The sequence below is a fragment of the Anabrus simplex genome, chromosome 5, assembly GCF_040414725.1.
Source record: "Anabrus simplex isolate iqAnaSimp1 chromosome 5, ASM4041472v1, whole genome shotgun sequence".
Taxonomy (NCBI): Eukaryota; Metazoa; Arthropoda; class Insecta; order Orthoptera; family Tettigoniidae; genus Anabrus; species Anabrus simplex.
This window is the reverse complement of record NC_090269.1, coordinates 176918238-176935573: the sequence shown is the minus strand read 5'-3', so window position 1 is coordinate 176935573 and position 17336 is coordinate 176918238. Positions and strand designations below refer to the sequence as shown.

Here is a 17336-nt window from a genome sequence, read left to right as displayed (position 1 = left end):
CAAACGAATAAGGGTAGAAAATCTCCAGGATAGGGGAAATTAGACAGAGGTACATGAATATGATTAATGAGAAGTTTCGAACAATAGACAGTAAGCAGGTTCAGGATATAGAAAGAGAATGGGTGGCATACATGGTTGCTGTAGTAGAAACAGCAAGAGAATGCCTAAGAACAACTGTGTGTAAAGATGGGGAAAAGCGAACACCTTGGTGGAATGAAATGAGAGCAGCTTGTAAACATAAAAAGAAGGCTTATCAGAAATGGCTCCAAACAAGGGCCGAGGCAGACAGGGAATTGGACATAGATGAAAGAAACAGAGCAAAACAAATAGTTGTTGAATCCAAAAAGAAGTCTTGGGAAGATTTTGGTAATAACCTGGAAAGGCTAGGTCCAGCAGCAGGGAAACCTTTCTGGGCAGTAATAAAGAATCTTAGGAAGGCAGGGAAAAAGGAAATGAACAGTGTTTTGGGTAATTCAGGTGAACTCATAATACAGTAGATCCCAGGGAATCACTGGAGAGGTGGAGGGAATATTTTGAACATCTTTTCAACGTAAAAAGATCTTCCTGGTGGTGTTGTGAACAGTCAAGCTCATGGGGAGGAGGATAATGTTGTTGGTGAAATTACGCTTGAAGAAGTGGAAAGGATGGTAAATAAACTTCATTGTCATAAATCAGCAGGAATAGATGAAATTAGACCTGAGATGATGAAGTATAGTGGGAAGGCAACGTTGAAATGGCTTCACAGAGTAGTAAGATTTGCATGGAGTGTTGGTAAGGTACCTTCAGATTGGACAAAAGCAGTAATTGCACCAATCTATAAACAAGGGAACAGGAAGGATTGCAACAATTTTCGAGGTATCTTACCGATTAGTGAACCAGGCAAAGTATACACTGGCATCTTGGAGGGGAGGGTGCGATCAGTGGATGAGAAGAAGTTGGATGAAAATCATTGTGGTTTCAGACCACAGAGGGGCTCTCAGGATCAGTTTTCAGTATACGCCAGGTAATTGAAAAATGCTACGAGAGGAATAGACAGCTGTGTTTATGTTTCGTAGATCCAGAGAAAGCGTATGACAGGGTACCGAGGGAAAAGATGTTCGCCATATTGGGGGACTATGGAATTAAAGGTAGATTATTAAAATCAATCAAAGGCATTCATGTTAACAATATTGCACTTCATTGAGAATTGATGGCAGAATGAGTTCTTGGTTCAGGGTACTTACAGGGGTTAGACAAGGCTGTAATCTTTCACCTTTGCTGTCCATAGTTTACATGGATCATCATCATCATCATTTCCCTTTATCCAGCTGTAGCCGGGTAGGGGCAAATATGGTTCCTCTCCACTTTCTTCGGTCTTTCCACCACTCCTCCTCCAACACTGTGTCCCAGTCCAGGTTTCTTTCTATAATGCTGCGTTGGATGGTATCCTTCTATCTCAATCGTGGTCGTCCACGGCCTCTCCTACCTTGGATTTGCATTTCCATCACCTTTTTTGGCATTCTTTCGTCGCTCATTCGCTTTATGTGCCCAAACCATCTTAGTTGGCTCTTCTCTATTCTATCATTCATTTTTTCCACTCCAATTTCTTCCCGGATTTTCTCATTCCTTATTTTGTCTCTTCTACTCTTCTGTATCATACTCCTCAAGAATTTCATTTCGGCTGCCTCTATTTGACTCTCATCCTTCTTTGTCATTGTCCAAGTTTCTGCTCCGTAAGTTGTTATAGGTACGTAATACATCTTGTACATAGTATCCTTTGCTTCCATTGGCACATCTTTATCCCATAACATATTTCTTACTCTATGATAGAAACAACTTCCAGCTTGAATCCTTTTACTAATCTCAGCATCCAGTCGAGCATTCTCCATTAATTCACTCCCCAGGTATTTAAACGTTTCCACTACTTCCAGGGGCTTGTCTGCAAGTCTAATCTGACCTTTCCCTTCTTTCTCCCCTCTAGTCATAACAAGAGTTTCACTCTTTTCTACACTTATTTTCAACCACATTCTTCAAATCTTCCCATTCACCACATTCAACTGTTCTTGAACCTTCCTGTCGTCTTCTCCCCAAATCACAATATCATCTGCAAATAACATCATGTTCATTTCTCTTCCTCCATATGCTGCTTTTGCTGTTCTCATGATGTCATCCATTACTATTGTAAACAGGATTGGTGATAGAACACTTCCCTGCCTCAACCCACTAGTTATTTTGAACCAACTTGTCCTGCCAACTTGTGTTTGCACGCAACTACAACATTCCTTATACAATGCCATGATCATTTTTATTAATCCCTGTCCAATTCCTTTTTGCACCAGACTGTCCCAAACTTTCGTCCTAGGGACACTGTCATATGCCTTTTCAATATCAATGAATATCACCACCATATCATTCCTGTACTCCCAATGCTTTTCCATTAGTTGTCTCATAATGAAAATGGGTTCTATTGTTGACCTTCCACTTCTGAAACCAAACTGATTTTCCTGTATCTGCTTCTCAACCATCAACCTTATTCTACTTTCCAGTATCCTTTCCATTATCTAAGCAACATGGGATATTAGAGTAATTCCCCTGTAGTTCTTCAAAACTTTCTTATCACCTTTCTTGAAAATAGGGATGATTACATGGATCATCTGCTGAAAAGTATAAAGTGGCAGGGAGTGATTCAGTTAGGTGGAAATGTAGTAAGCAGTCTGGCCTATGCTGACAACTGTCTTAATGGCAGATTGTGCTGAAAGCTTGCAATCTCATATCTTGGAACTTGAAAGTAGGTGCAATGAGTTTGGTATGAAAATTAGCCTTTCGAAGACTAAATTGATGTCAGTAGATAATAAATTCAACAGAACTGAATGTCAGATTGGTGATAGAAAGCTGGAACAGGTAGATAATTTCAAGTATTTAGGTTGTGTGTTCTCCCAGGATGGTAATATAGTGAGACTGAATCAATTTATAGTAAAGCTAATGCAGTGAGCTTGCAGTTGCGATCAACAGTATTCTGTAAGAAGGAAGTCAGTTCCCGGACGAAACTATCTTTATATTGGTCTGTTTTCAATAATAAATAATGGTATTTGCTTTACGTCACACTAACTACTTTTACGGTTTTTGGAGACACCGAGGTACCGGAATTTAGTCCTGCGGTAGTTCTTTTACGTGCCAGTAAATCTACCGACACGAGGCTAACGTATTTGAGCACCTTCAAATACCACCGGACTGAGCCAGGATCGAACCTGCCACGTTGGGGTCAGAAGGCCAGCGCCTCAACTGTCTGAGCCACTCAGCCCTGCGGTCTGTTTTCAGACCAACTTTGCTTTACGGGAGCGAAAGCTGGGTGGACTCAGGATATCTTATTCATAAGTTAGAAGTAACACACATGAAAGTAGCGAGATTGATTGTTGGTACAAACAGGTGGAACAATGGCAGGAGGGTACTTGGAATGAGGAGATGAAGGCTAAGTTAGGAATGAACTCTATGGATGAAGCTATATGCATAAAGCAGCTTTGGTGGTGGGGTCATGTGAGGCAATTGGAGAAAGATAGGTTTCCTAGGAGAATAATGGACTCTATTATGGAGGATAAGAGAAGTAGAGGTAGACCAAGACGAGTATGGTCAGACTCAATTCCTAACGATTTAAAGATAAGAGGTATAAAACTAAATGAGGCCACAGCACTAGTTGCAAATAGAGGATTGTGGCAACATTTAGTAAATTAACAGAGGCCTGCAGATGGAACGCTGAAGGTCTATAATGACAATGTATTTATGTATATAAGCAAATGCCGCACTTGCTTCTTCCTATTGTACTTCTCACAAACCTAATTTCAATTGCTAGAACTCTATTCCCACTTTCCTTCTAAATCTAGGTTGTTGAAACACAGCAAATTATGAAGTCTTATATTAAAGGGCCACAATGCATGATAATTAGTCTCTTAGTATTACATTTAAAAAAAAAAAAAAAAAGGTACATCCACTGATAAGAGATTGCTAGACAGTCTGTATGTTACTATTCCTTAACCTATCAGCGTGGAGTGACGAGCACGTCACGCAGTGAGCATCGCACATGGTGGAGTGACTAGTACTGTTCACACGGCACACGCATGTACTGTGATGCGATCTAGCAGCTACGATCTAAGCTGTTTGTGTTTTAACTCATTTCTCCTTGAAGCGGAAGGTTTGAGCTTTCGAATTATATACCTTGATCCCTATTTCAATATTGTTTTGTCACTAAAATTCGAGTGATATTTCAAGGAATGTTTATCTCTGCCACCAGGGTAAGCCCTGATTTTGTCTGCTATCGGGTGATCACTATGCACATTTCTTGCAATATACCTTCATTTCCTCTCAGGGATGAACCAGGCTGTCAACATAATCATAACTTCTGTCTATTCAGGACTCTCTCCTTTTTCCTACATACTGTATTTGCCTTCCATTGGTCACAAGTGGAGATGGCTTCTTTTTTTTTAAACAAGTTCCTTTATGTTGCACCGACACAGATAGGTCTTATGGCGACAATGGGATAGGAAACACCTAGAAGTGGGAAGTAGCCATGGCCTTAATTTATGTACAGTTTGAAAATGGGAAATCACAGGAAACCATCTTCAGGGCTGCCGACAATGGAGTTTGAACCCACTATCTCCCGGAGATGGCTTCTACAAACAAGTGTGGCTTTATCAAGCATAGAAATAGTATGGTGTTTTAGGAGAACAATTGAGTGATTCTGATGAAATTTTGTTAGATTCAGATGGTGATTTGAGCGATGTGGATGACATCGCTGTATGCAAAGTCCTTGGTTCGTTATCAGATACAAGTCATAGTGCGCAGAATGGCAATGTGCATGTCATGGCTCATATATTTTGATTGGCAAACATGTCTAATTACGTGGGTCAAAGAGAACAGTTTATGGGAAACCCAGGACCTCAGAATGAAGCACTTAGGGAATGTGATGGTGTGAAGGTTTGTAAGATGTTCTTTGTGGACGAGTTAGTGAAACTTTGTGAAACAAATATATATGCTGAGCAAAGAATCTGATCTAGGGGCTTATTCTTACCACTTCGTTCCAGAATGAAGGATTGGAAACTAGTTACTAAGGATGAGATATATATTGTGGTAGCTCTTTTTATGCTTATGGGTATAATATAAAAGCCTACGCTAAAAAGCTATTTTTCTAAAAACTCTATTTTGTCTATACCAATTTGTGGGTCTTATTTCAATGAATAGATTTGAATCAATTAGTAATTTTATGCATTTTAACAACAATAATGCAGTTGATACATACCAGGGACCTTCCAAACTTTCCAAAATTTATCTGATTATGTCCAACCTGAAAAACAAGTTCCAGACTTTGTACTTACTTGTACTTGCACTTACCAGAACAGAACATCGCAGTTGAAAAGTCACTAACCCTACAACAGGGTAGGTTGTCTTTTAGACAATATATACCTCTAAATCTGCAAAATTTGGCATAAAATCGTACGAATTATGAAAGTCAAATTCAGGTTATCTTTGGATCTGAAGGCTGGTTCGAGATCCACTCGGCTTACGTGGTTACAATTGAGGAGCTATCTGATGGTGAGATAGCAGTCCCAGTCTAGACAGCCAACAATAAAAGCTGAGTGGAGGTGTCATGCGGACAACACGAGACTTCGTAATCTGTACCTTTGGGCTGAGCAGCTGTCACTTGGTAGGCCGAGACCCTTTAAGGCTGCTGAGCCATGGGGGTTGGTTTGGTTTAAAAAACAATTTGAAGAATCTTCCTAATAAACAACAGAGCCTCACATAACACTCTAAGCCTATCCCTCTCTTTGCATACATAGCAGTTATTGTTGTAGACAGTAGGATGTAGTAGGCCTACCAGTAATGCGAAACTTTTAAGGCACATATTTTTAGATACTGCCTTTCCTGGTTATAATGTGTGAGGCCTACAATAAAATTCTTGCGTATAAAATTCTTCTTCTCCTGCAAAAATGTAGTTCTAACAAAATTCTCTCACTTAACTGACAATACCTTCGTTCAAAACATTTTCAAAAGAATACCTGGATTAACAACTCATACTTGTGAGAAATGAAGGTGGATGAAGATCTCTTCTTTTGTTATCTGTAAGACCTATCTGTGCCGGTGCGACGTAAAAAAAATTGTAAAATTTTGTTATCCATATTCTGAGAACTATTATCCAGGACTTCTGAATTCTGAGACATGCAATAATGAAACACTCGGGAATACTAAAGCTTGATGTACGAGAAATTTGCCTAATATTTAGATCAGCCTCAGGAGAGAAAAGACCTGGCATTCTGAACACAGAGGATTTCTGGGTACAAGAAGTCAAAGACTACACAAGACAAATTGAAAATCAAAATCTTCCAGAAGTGAAACAGAAGAGAAAAATAATTTACAAAGAACACTGAACAGAATGACAAAACTATGGAATTGTATTGCCAGTTCAATGTTTTGATGAACACAGTAATGCAAATTGTCAAAATGATGGAGATAAATTTGTGTGGAATGTCCAATTATTGGCCTTGGGCTTACTATCCATGTATGGTAAAACTTCCACACCCGGTAGGCAAAAGTTAGTTTAGAGATCCAACATGGTGAGGTCTGGACAACGTCTGCATTGTTAGTAACAAGAATACTGGGCTGGACTGGTAACGTTCTGGGAGTGACAAGACCATTGGGCTAGATCGATTAGGTCCAGAAAGTGACAAAACCATTGGTCTGGAATGGTTAGGTCCAACTAGTGACAAAAGTATTGGATTGAGGGCAAGGAAAAGGGGTCCAGGGGCGTAAGCACCCAGGTTAGAGCTGCGAAGTAACCCTTACGCCTCTTAATACCCTGCGTGACACCACCACTGGACTGGATTGGTTAGGTCTGGCTAGTGACAAAACTATTGGTCTGGATAGGTTAGGTCCAGCTAGTAACAAAACCATTGGGTAACTTTCAAATTGGCAATTCTATTACTTTTACCGAATAAGGCAGCCCTATACTTGCACAAGAATGAGAGCTCTATCAAAGACAATATGAAACTTGGCCAGCAAATAGGAACACAGCACGAACCTTGGCCGGCCAATGAGAACACAGCAAATGGTCGCATTCAGTTGATTTATACAGTCTAGGTTTTAATTCTTCTATATTTCCAGGGGCGGGTTGGTGGGTCCCTGGCAAGCATAAACGAAGGATCTTTCCTTTCTACTACCGAACGTACCGTATCGTTGCACACCATTTTTATATGAATTTTCACCTCCCTAAGCTCTCTCTACTGGGTACAGAAGCACCACCCAATAGGCCTATATAAGTATAGACTTTGTTCTGATGTATGTGTGTTCATTTAAGATTCATTACCCCCAGTGAATGAGAGTGGCACCTACAATCAGGAAGTTTGACCAGAAGATACGAGTCCACCTCAAAAAAAAAACTGGATGCAGTAATAGACACAGCTTAGGCCCTTCCAAAAATAACTTGCACTTAAAAATCTTGCACAAATATATTTAAAGTCTATACATAAACCTAATGCACAATCACTGTCAGTACTTGTAAACTACTTGCTCTTAATTGTTAATGAGGTTCAAGCAATATAATCATTAAAAGAGAGTTGAGAACAAGAGCCTACCATGAAATAAACAATTGTACTGAAAGATAGAAAACAGTTCACACACAGTTAATAAAATATCATCCAAGCCTCAAACGCAGCAGCAAAAGACAAAAACTGCTAAGCCCACCATAACCAACAAAATAACAGAAAGGAAATGGTCAGTTAACACCAATTTTAAAAGACACCATCGGACTTATACAATAAAATAAATGGAAGTGATTCAAAAGTACACAGCTGGAATATTAGCATTCAAACACTAGGCTAAGAAGGGTAATATGCTGCAAAGAACTATCTCAACTAATCACTGAAACGCCCCAGGGGCTCTAAACTTTGGAGCGTGGGTTGGCGACCACGGGGCCCTCAGCTGAGTCCTGGCATTGCTTCCACTTACTTGTGCCAGGCTCCTCACTTTCATCTATCCTATCCGACCTCTCTTGGTCAACTCTTGTTCTTTTCCGACCCCGACACTATTATGTTTGCGAGGGCTAGGGAGTCTTTCAATTTCACGCCCTTCGTGGCCCTTGTCTTCCTTTGGCCGATATCTTCATTTTTCGAAGTGTCGGACCCCTTCCATATTTTCCCTCTGATTAGTGTTATATAGAGGATGGTTGCCTAGTTGTACTTCCTCTTAAAACAATAATCACCACCACCACCACCACCACCACCACCACTAATCACTGAAAAAAATAAAATGTACAACTTATGTTACCCATTAAAGCCACGAACAGCAGACTTGAGTAAAATAAAATAGAGCTAAGTTTCATATAACATTATTGCTGTTCTATATTCTACATAGTTCCCATCACACATTCCATTCACTTGTACTTTTCTTTTGCCGGGGTTGGTAACAGAATTTGGTTATCATGATTGACAGGAACGAAATCACTTGCCACTTAATGTTGGCGAATAGGAATGCAAGAAACAACAGGGTCTTCTTTTTTTTGGCTCGCTCCGCAGCATCACTCAGAGCACGGCTCGGCTGGCGCAATGACACTCCATCGCAAGCCAGTATAATGCGCATTTTCCTCCCCACTATTCATGGCAATTCACACTTATAGAAATCCACTTCTAGTGAAACTACCAGTCTAAAACCTACCAGGCATTACATCTGACGTCCAAAATGTTTTCCCTCAGCTGTCAAACACGCCTGACACCTCGTAAATAGGTTTACAGACACTCTGCGAATCTCAGCCCGTGTGATGTTCAAAATAACTTGTGTAATGTTCTCTTGTAGTTCTTCTCTTGTGTGAGGGTTGTTCACATACACTTTTCCCTTAAGTATCCCCCACAGGCAATAATCACAGGGATTCAAATCAGGAGATCTAGGGGAATAATAAACCACATGATCTTCAAAAACTTCCCGTATTACCTCCATAGACAGATTAGCAGTGTGTGCCGTTGCATTATCTTGCATGGAGTAACCATTACTCCTTTCTTCTTCCGTCAGCTCTTGAGAGAATGGTCTCAGAATGACGTCAATATATCGATTAGCATTTATTGTTTCACGGAAAAATACAGGCAATATAATTCTGCAAGCACTTATTGTGCACCAAACTCCTATCTTTACATCACGAAGTGGACAGACATGCCGCTGGTGGGGATTTTCTGCACACCAGTAGCGACTGTTTTGACTATTTACATAACCACTTAAGTGTAGCTATGCTTCATCACTATAAAATAAAAGTTCTGGGTCAACATACTCATCGTGAACTGACAGAAGCAACCAGTTACAATACCAAACCCTAGCGAAACTGACAGGTCCTGTTAAATATTTGGCAGGGGTGGGTTTGCACATTTTTTGCTTTTAACAGTTTTGTTGCTTTGTGGGCAGAAGATAACGGCACATTAGCTTGTACGGCGAGACACGACAGGGATTTTGTTAGAGTTCTTTCCAAGAGAGCTCCTATTTAGTCAAGCTTTTCCTTTATTAAAACGGTTTGTCTCCTGCATGATTTCTTATTAAGAATGGACCCGGTGGTGCGGAACTTCTTTACTAATTTACGTACCGTACTCCTATGGGGAGGGAGGATGCCAGGAAATCTGCGAATGAATCGAAAGCAGCACTCTGTATAAGAAGAATGCTTCGCATAGCACAACACAATGAATACATGCAGTTTTACTATATACATCACTCGTTAAACACACGATTAGTATTCCTACAGAAGCTACACTATTTTAAAGCGAACACATTGAACACGCTACCAATACCACAGATCGACAGATGTTGAACTAGACTACTGTTGTGAAGCAATGGTTTTCGCTACTGTACTGCATTAGATCATCTTAGCCGGTTATGAAGCAATGAAACTCTCGGCAAATGAATCACCCGGCTGCGCTATCGCCTTCCGTGCATGTTCCCTGACACACAGGGCCAGCCAAAAAAAGACCCTGTACTTCAGCAATGGAAAATGGCATGTAATGCTTCTCATTAGGTTTTAAAAATAAATGTACTTCTGGAGGCAGTATGGTGGGTTTTCGAACATCGCAATGAACACCTCTCTCCTCTGACACTCACTCCGCATAAGATTTCATTAATTTCTACTTCCTTATAATGTTAGAAACATGTAAACACAAGGTGTCAACTTTTCCCCATGATTTTTTAAAAATTGCCATGCAAGAACATGACGAGAATTCTGAATAAACCCTATCAAAATTCAAACCCAAAAAAGAATTCTTGGAATCCTCTTCCTCCTTTCCCCTTAAACAGCTTCTGCTAGGTTGGGGAATTTATGGCACTTTTCCACCTCTTCCTCTCTCCGTCTACCTTTCCTCTTCCATAATTTGTCCCATTCCAGGTTTCTTCTTGCACGCCTCTTTATTGAATCGATCCGAGATCTGGACAGAATTTTACTCTACAGAGGCCATGGTGGACAAGTCATGGACGGAAACAAATCAAGAGCTGCGACACTTCGTGACCTCAATGGCAGTACACGGATACCACCACAGGGCTTGCAAGTTAAAATCCTTCCACGACCCAGGCGACAAGTGCGAGTATGAATTCTGTGATAATCTAAGTGAAAGCTACCACGTTGTGAAGTGCAAAAAAATTCCAAAATCTATAATAGAGTTATGTACGAACACCGAGTGAACCTCTCGATCACACAGTGATTCTTTCTAATCAATGCACAATTTGTGCGCTCTATTAACATTAGGCCTATTACTATTATTGAATTAATCCACTTTGTTCTAGGTCTCCCTCTAGCTCTCTTTCACTTGAACTTGATCTCCATAATCTGTTTTGGTTTTCTTTTCTCTTCCATCCTTTTTACATGTCTAAACCACCTTACTTTATTAGAAATATTTTCTTGGAAACATAAATTCACTTGTAAAAATTGGAAAAATAAAGCAATTATCAAAAATCCTAGAACAAAGAATTTATATTTTGGCATTACAGGAAACATGATTCACACCTGAAAACTACTGCATCTTTACAGGAAAAGTAGGCAATAGTCAGAAACAAGGTAGGCCCTACTCCATATCTATTGACTCCGTGACGAACGTTTATTCTCCATCAAAGACTGCCTGTTTTAACAATGTGATATGGAAACAAAAACTACACGATGATTAATAGTGGTGAGCTCCTCTATCGGCTACTTATATATGAAGACCATCAAAAAACCCAGATAAAGTAAGAACATTTTTGGAAAAATTACAGCTTGAAGAATATAAAACCCCAAATGAAAATGTTAAAACATTGTTAGGAGATTGTAATGGTTTAGCGGGAAGAGAAAAAGCCTTTTACAAAGTCTGAAACTATCTGGCACATAAAAGAAATAACACAAACGGTGAAAGATTGATGAGCATATATTGATTAGCTTTTAATTGAAATTTACGTCTACATATTTCAAAAAAGCTCCCCAGAAAGCCATACATCCATTATACAAAAATGGAAATAAGGAAGATTTCAACAACTAGGGCCTATAGAGGTAAGCGTTACCTACATACAAAATCCTACCCAAAGCTCTTCAAAATGGTTTGGTAGAGCAAGTGGACCTTCAGCTCAGTGAATACCATGGAAGTTGTAGGTAGGGTAGGCCCTACGGTAGCTCTGTCTTTTCACCTATCTTTTTCAAAAGGTTTAATTCATTTGCTGTTTCAGTATTTTCTGAAAATATTGAGTCATCTGCAAATGCTAGGCAATTAAGTTTAATGTGGAGGCGAATGGAGGAGGATAGGTTACCTAGGAGAATAATGGACTTATGAAGGGTAAGAGAAGTAGAGGTAGACCAAGACGATGATGGTTAGACTCAGTTTCTAACTATTTAAAGATAAGAGGTATGGAACTAAATGAGGCCACAACACTAGTTGCAAATCGAGGATTGTGGTGACGTTTTGTAAATTCACAGAGGCTTGCAGACTGAACGCTGAAAGGCATAACAGTCTATAATGTTTATGTATGTAGGCCTATGTATGTAATTTTAAAAATTCTAATCTGACTTCTTATATCCCTTTTTCTTGAAGTCAAAGGTTCCATTCTCTTATTACCTTTGCGAAAATGCAATTAAAGAGCATTGCCATTCTGCAGTTTTGATTTTAAGGTGACACTCTGAAGATAAAAACCATTATTTTGGTCATTTTCATGAAATTTTTTTAATGACTGAAATTGAAAGGATCAAGTTTCTTTTTTCTTGTCACAAAGTTATTCCGTTGAATTCAAACAATTTATCACTGTGATAATGCTTTGTTTGCCAATTATAATTTTACATTTGAATTCAGTTCTTCTCCCATAATATTCTGCCACATGTAACAAAATTTGCATGGTGTATGTATCACAGCTATATTAAGAAACCTGCTTATGGAGTTTTTTTGATTGCAGAATTTTTTCAAGTAGTAGGGGTTTGTAAGTCCAAAATTTTAGAACGTAAAAATTACACAAACTTTAGTACGATATATCTCCTTATATAAATTATGTACAGAAAAATCAATACGTAGTGCTTTTTAAAAGAAGTGTTATCTACCTAATTACGAATTTACATTAACATGTTAAATAAATTTTGTGAAAAAATGGATTTAAAAATTCAAACAAACATTTATTTTGGAAAAACTACTAATTGTATATGAAATGTTCGTGATATCTCTACTTTTAAGTAGGTGACATTCCCACAAAGTTTCGTGAGAATTCATGCATAAGGTAAAAATATCTTTTTATATCTCCGAAGTGTCGCCTTAAACAGGTTATTTCAACAGGTTAGAGGGCACTACTTGCAGGAAGCCTGTCCATTTCCCCTGGCCTTCCATAGACACGGTAAATAAATAATGAATGAATGAATGAAAACAGTTCTTAGATTTCTCTGTGGAATTTTATTTAGGACTCGTTTTCTGTTAACGTTGGCAGATTCCTCTGTGGAATTTTATTTTGGACTCTGTTTCTGTTGACATTCGCAATAATTAAAGAAACTTCAAGGAAAATGAATCCAAGAAGTCAGATTAGAATTTTTGTCGGTGCTATTGAAGAGTGTTCCATTGTTCATGGAGTTGCTTTTTTTTTTTTTTTTTTTTTTTAAGTCTACAAAGGTTATGACAAGATTTATGCTTCTGAGACAATAGTATCTGGTCATCAATTTTAGATTTGAAATTTGTTCTATGTAGGGCCGGCAAAAGTTCAGAACAGCTTACATTTTCCACGTCACGCATCCAGGCGCAATTGCACTGTCATTTGTTTCTCTCTCGCTCGCTTCTCGCGAAGGAAATGATCGTGCGATGGACAGAGCTGCCAACTGTTCATATAAAGAACTAGCCCTAGTGCAGCGGCGCTACTTTTATTTACGAATCTCCTTAACGCAGCGGCGCTACTTTTATTTACGAATCTCGTTACAGTAGGTTAGTGATAAAACCATTGGTCTGGATTGGTTAGAACCTTGATCTGGATCAAGCAAAGGGGGGTTCCAGGTTAGAAGACGAAAAGCGGCTCTAGGCCTCTAGTATCCTGCGTGACACCTCCATTGGTCTGGATTGGTTAGGGTAGGTTAGTGACAAAGCCATTGGTCTGGATCAAGCAAAGGGGGCCTGGGGGCGCAAGCCCCCAGGTTAGAAGCCGCAAAGCGGCCCTAGGCCTCTAGTATCCCGCATGACACTTTACAGATTGCATTCACCTGTGTATTTAATGTGCAGTTGTGTATTTCTTGTGTGCGGGTTGGTAACAGAATTCACTTACTTCATTGCTAGGAGTGACGTCATATCCCATAGTGTCTCACCCAATGGAAATGGTGATACGTAGTTAGGCGATGGACTATGGCGCGTGATAACTTCTATTAGGTTATAAAAGCAAAATTACTTGTGGGGGATGGCGGGTGGGTTCTTAACTGTCGCAGTGAACGCATCACTCCTCCACAAGGTATTCCACTTAAGATTTCCAACATATTACATCCTTATGCTATAAAAGTAATGTAAGTCTTACTGAATTTCTACCCAAATTTCTTTTAAGAATAGAGAATCCGTAATGAAGATTAATAATGCCTACAAAATACCTGAACGTAAGTTACAGCAGAATCAATAGCGAAAATAAATTCCAATACCTGGGGGAAATAGAGCCAAATGGCCTAGATCAATAACAAAACATAAATAGATCAGAAAATGGAATTGCCTAACAAACTAACAAAAGACATTTACAATAAAAAATAACTTTCCGTAAAAACAAACATCTAACACTAAAAAGCAAATCAATTTTTGACTGGGTTCTTTCACCTGTCTTGACAGCTGCACTCTTTCTGTCTTTTTCCTGAAAACTCCCAAGCTTTCTAATCCTGTAGCAAACTATAGGCCTGTCTAAAATGTTTGGCTCCATTAAGGAAGTAGATGATGAGAAATAATTATAGTATTGCTTTGAAAATTAAGTATTCCATTTTGAAGGTACTGAGATCTCAAAAATGTAGGATCGTCAGTGATTTAATACATAATATCGGTCATAAGAAGTCATATGTAAAGCCCATTAAAAGTGGGTCCAATTAAAATATCGTACTACAACTGCTTATGTTAATAAAACTTCATCATAATAGTCAAAGTAAACTTTGACCAAAACTGCATCTCACCTTTAAATTACTGAAGACAAGACCGTGTCGAGGAACCAGTCCCAGTCACCGATTCACGCACCTGCAGGAGAGTTAAAGAATATATATTGGTACTGAACATGTTCACCTAAAAGGTTTCCACAACCCTCAAAATTGTTTCTCGAAGGAAGACTAACAAAAGATGAACACCCAATAATATATTTGAGTAATGCACGGCACATTTACATGAATGCATTGTCTCTATTTATACCACACGGGTGCAAAGTGAAAAGCAAAGTAGGTTCTACTTAAAAGTGGGATAGTTAAGTCAAACAACTGTCATATTAAGTTTGCTATTCACTAGGAAGCCATGTTCAACCTTTTTCAAGAGAAGCAACCCAACATCATTTCTAACTTCAGTCACAGAAAAACCATGTTCACGAAAATGTTAACCACACGTTATAAAATAGAACATTCAATGTGCATTCCCCTTTCTCAGGAAATAGTAATCATTAGATGAACTAAACGAAATATACCATCTAAATATAGCAGCCGGATCCGCACACACTTAAACAACACTATTTTTTTTTTTCTTTTTTTTCTTTCCCAAACTCGATCGGCAGATGTTATAAGATCTTGTTTACTAGTGGCACGTAGCGTTTAATTTTGATACTCCTGCCACTGCCTGCGTAATATCAAATACAGTAGAGACAATGCGACACTTACGGATTTCACCTTGCTAAAATGGGAGACAATTCGACGGTGGCGCTCCTAGTGACTTGACCTGAAAAAATCGCGCTAAATTCAAAATATCAATGGAAATGTATATACGGAAATGGATAAATAAATTACGTCTAGAAAGAAACCGGTATTGAGATATTAACTTCGAAGTTGTTAAAGCAATTCTGGATAAATGAATGAAGAATTATTTAAAAGGTTATTATTCAAAGACTGAAATTAGACAGATAAACAAGATATGAAATGGGCTGCTGTGAAATGGTTTGATCTTTCATTTATGCATTACTTTTTTAAGCTTTAGCATTCCTGCCTGAACTTTTACGGTTGGACTTGTCTTTGTTCTCATTTAAAAGACATTGTAAGATCACATTAAGACACTTGTCAATAAAAATATCGGCACATTCTTTACACGCATGATGTAATGAATTAACATTTAAAAGCTGGACAATTTTCCTCTTAACATGAAGCCTACTAACAGAAAGAAAATCTATAAAATTCCGGCTTTAATCTGAGAAGAGGGATTAAAGAAAGAGAAGTATGAAAATGTTGTCGATAGTGATGCTTTGAGGAATATTTACGTACAATTAGAGTAAAAAATGTAACATACCCTTGGCTGTATAGTCGAGGATTTTTAAAGTCGCTGGCCTGGAAATGATCTGAACAGATCTTATAATCCTTATATAAGCGTAACGTCCCTTCTTTCTTGTACACCTTATCCAAATCACTTCTGTGACATTTCAAAACCCACAGATCACACCTACAACAACACATCGGTATTGAAGGTTAACTGCTGCACTATACAATAAAATCTGCGTATTACATTTTATGGCAGTTAAAATATGGATCGAGCAGGTCAGAAAATTATGAAGTACCTACTATAAAAAATCTCTGTCACTGGAAGAATATATATGCAAACACAATATTACTTACATGTTCTTGTCACGAGGGAACCTGAAGAACGACCGCGCATTTTTCTCTACTTCGTAATTACTGCAGCCAAACACAGCACATACCTTTCCCCTCATGTAGAGAGGAGATATCAAGGAATGACACACGCTACTATTTAATTATGTCAACTCACTGAAAACGCATAAAATAACACCAAAAAATTCACACAATAATACACGTGCTCTTACGAGAGAATCAGTACTGTTCAGGTCTGTACGCTAGAGTGAGCTCCAATAGCTGTCCCTCGATATCTCGCTCAGTGTCGCGTATTGCCTCTACTGTATTTGGTAATATGTAATATACAGGCCGTAGTGCAGAAAGCGCGCCAAGCCCATCAGCTGATCAATTGAGGCGAGCTAAGCCAATGTTACAAATTGTACTTGTGAATGTAATCCATAAAGATTGGGGCCATTCTTAGGTTAATTGTGACCGTTGAGAGACAAACATTTATATTTGATTATATTGTATGTTTTATTCTTTAAATTCATCACATCAGGATTTACGTAAACAGCTGTTATTAAGAAGATGAGACCTCACAGTTTAGCTTAGGGACGTAATATTCTCGTGTAATTTATTAATTTAATTGCTATCATATAACAAGTTTTTGTGAAAATATAATATGGTTTATTCAATTAATTGTTTTCATATAATACGTTTTTGTGGAAATATAATGTGCTATAAATTTAAATACTGTGTGTGAAAGTTCGCATTTGCCACAATGCTAAGAACTTGTGCGTACCACGGCGAACATACAACTATACAAGTAAATAAACATAAATATTTTCATTTTCTTTGTATGGGGGCAAGTTACCTTTATGAAAAACGAAAATCCCAACCGAAAAAATACCTGTTACGAAGAATACAGGTATATGTATATTTTGATGTGTAAGTGCCTATGTATGAGCCTGCAGGCTCGTTGGAATTAATTGAAATAAATGAATGAATGAATATGTTTCACTCATTTTCCAGAGCTGATGATGAGTTCTGCTTTTGATATTCTTGTTACACAGATTTACAGCAGAGCGTTTTGTTGTTGATATAGAACAAGTATAAAAAATGGACAGTAACTAATGGAACCTACATA

General features: G+C 38.4%; 1 protein-coding gene across 6 annotated transcripts in view; it reads right to left on the bottom strand.

Annotated features, from left to right (window-relative positions):
- The window catches only part of enc (encore), a 1357661-nt gene extending 1342469 nt beyond the window's left edge, over window positions 1-15192 (bottom strand). For all 6 annotated transcript variants that reach the window (XM_067147181.2, XM_067147182.2, XM_067147187.2 and 3 more), the window contains exons 1-2: window positions 15103-15192; window positions 14609-14669 (exon numbers count right to left, since the gene is read on the bottom strand). The gene's annotated coding sequence lies outside the window, so the exon portion shown is untranslated. The remainder of the gene's footprint in view (window positions 1-14608; window positions 14670-15102) is intronic.
- Between the last annotated feature and the right edge of the window lie 2144 nt (window positions 15193-17336).